At 51.1% G+C, this 2,415-nt stretch overlaps 1 long non-coding RNA gene across 1 annotated transcript; it reads left to right on the top strand.

Annotated features, from left to right (window-relative positions):
* The first annotated feature begins 633 nt into the window (after positions 1-633).
* LOC125696847 (uncharacterized) lies at positions 634-2,155 on the top strand. Its single transcript, XR_007378566.1, has 3 exons — positions 634-673; positions 745-930; positions 1,328-2,155. It is a non-coding gene; the product is annotated as an uncharacterized LOC125696847 (long non-coding RNA).
* Positions 2,156-2,415: the final 260 nt, after the last annotated feature.

Here is a 2,415-nt window from a genome sequence, read left to right as displayed (position 1 = left end):
AATGTCTGAAGCTCCTGATGCTTTAAAGCTTTTGCCAGTGAAGTTTGGCAGCACACCTGCCTGCTGCGTGTTGGTCTGTGCTCAGCTGATGGTACCTGTGTGTGCAGCTGCTCACAGTGTCCGGTGAGCAGGGCAGGGAGCCTGGGGCTGCCCAACCCACCCCTGGGGGTGCTGGTGAGAACAGTCGGTGTGGGACCCTACCAGCACAGCCCAGACAGCTCCTACACCTGGGAAAGCCAAAAGCGCCTTTTCCTGACATTTAGAAAGGATAAACGCTCTATTTAAACTAATCCACTTGATCTAACCCTAGTCTGTAGGAGATTGCTTTGACAAAACACTGTGGCACCCACCAAAAGCCTGGCAGAGCAGTCAGAGAGCCCCTGGCTCCCACCCAGCCTGCACCTGGGAGCTGCACCCCAACCTCCCAGCAGCAGATGTGAAAAGACATTGAGTAACCAGGTTGCAGTAGAAATGCTGTCGCGACCTGAAGCAGTGATTGAGCACCTGGTGGGAAGGCAGGGCCAACCCAGAGGAGCTCAGGTGCATGCAATGTACCTGTGTGTCAGGAAGGGCTGGAGCCAGGATCCACCCCTTCCCAGATCTCATTTAAAGGTTGGCAGTGGAGGTGAGGGTGTCTTGTTGAAGATTTCTGTATACCTGAGGTTTTATGAAGGTAAGCAGCTTTTTTTCCTATATTTCTATACACACAGCTGTTATATTTGAGCAAATCCTCCTTTGATACAGCCTGGGACCTTGCTGCTCTGCTGTCATTGAGGTGCTCTCCATTGCATTAAACAAGGATATTGCAGGGAGCAAAGCTGGCTGCTTAGAGCCCCTGAAGAGAGCCACCACCATCTTGATGCTGCTCAGCACAGTGTGCCTCCTGCAGACAGAGAGCAAAACCAGTTCTCTGCTGCCAGCTAGAGAAAAGTGAGTAAGAGCAAACCAATCAAGTTTAAATCATTGAACTTAGAAATCATAGAGTCATAGAACTATAAAGATTGCAGAAAAGCCTATGGGATCCCCACGCCCAGCTCACTGCCCACATCCCCACAGCTCTGGGTCACCCCTAGGGATGATGACCCCCCCACTCCTTGGAGAGCTGTACCAACCACTGCCTGGCTGCTCTTTAAGAAGGAATTATTCCTCATACCCCTCTGACCCTCCCCTGGTGCAACATAAAGCCATCACCTCTCGTCCTACCAAACTTATATTTGCCCTTCTGATCACTGTAGGACTGGCTCCCAATGAAGAGGATTAGGCCAACCCTGTAATCAGCAGGGTACCTGACTGAGGGACAACTCTTGCTACTCCTCTCCACTGACAGGTTTTTCCATGGCAGCAGCACACACGGACTGCAGTTGGTGACCTGAGGCAGGGCTCCAGTGCCTGGCTGCCTTCAGACAAAGCTCTCTGCTGGCACTGCACTCTCTGGGAAGGACCGAAGATGCTCTCCCATCAAGGAGCAGAGCTGTGTGGTGCCTGGTGCCATGAGCTGCACTCGTGCTGTGCTGCTACACAGGTACTCACACAAGAGGGCCCTGCAGAACACCCTGTGTGCACATGTGTGTGCTGGCGGTCTGTGGAAAAAGGATGAGATTTGATACCAATTCCCTTAATTTATTCACACCAAATGTCAGTGAGGTGTCATATAAAAATCTTTAATGATTTTAAAACAAATGGTCCTTGAGGCAGGAAAATAGTTATAGTGCCGTTTCTAAAATTAATTTAATGCCTTTGGAATAGAAATAAAAATGAACGCCTGCTCAGCTGTGTGTGCACCTCAAAAAGCATCTGTCTGTACCTGAGGACCCTCCGGCTGCCCCGGGCTTCCTGGCTACATGGCCCATGTCTGCGGGGCTGTATTGCAGGCTGTGTTCTCATTGCCTTGCTGCAACAAGCACCTGTGCTAATTAGTACCTGCAATTTGCTTTACACAGAAGCAGAACCTATTTTTATGACATTTCCAAATGACTCATAACAGTGCATCTCCTCACCATGTGTGCTGAAGCCCAGGCCAGCACTGTGTTCCAGGCCTGGAGTCCTCTGTGCAGGCTGCTGGGATGGCAGTGCATGGTGCTGCTGTACCCTGACATACTGCTGGCAGTGGCTCCAGCCCTGCGGTCACTGCAACACTTGAGCATGTGTGTCTTAAAAGGAGCTCAGCCCAAGAAATCAGGAACAAAGGTTGGGAGCAGCCATGCACACCTGGGGCACAACCAGCTCTTCTGCTCTGCCGGACCAGCTGGGACCTCTGAAACAGGCTGTGAACACGGCACAACACCTAACGTTTGGGTAAGATCACTCCAAGCACTTCTTTAAAGACTATATGATGATACTGATCTAACACCTGCAGTTTCATATGTTGGTGCACCTCTCCCAGCCAGGCTGTGCTGCAGGCATCCCACATGCCTG

This window comes from Lagopus muta, chromosome 8 (assembly GCF_023343835.1).
Source record: "Lagopus muta isolate bLagMut1 chromosome 8, bLagMut1 primary, whole genome shotgun sequence".
In the NCBI taxonomy this organism is placed as follows: domain Eukaryota; kingdom Metazoa; phylum Chordata; class Aves; order Galliformes; family Phasianidae; genus Lagopus; species Lagopus muta.
The sequence above is the reverse complement of the archived record's forward strand: the minus strand, read 5'-3'. Positions and strand labels throughout refer to the sequence as shown.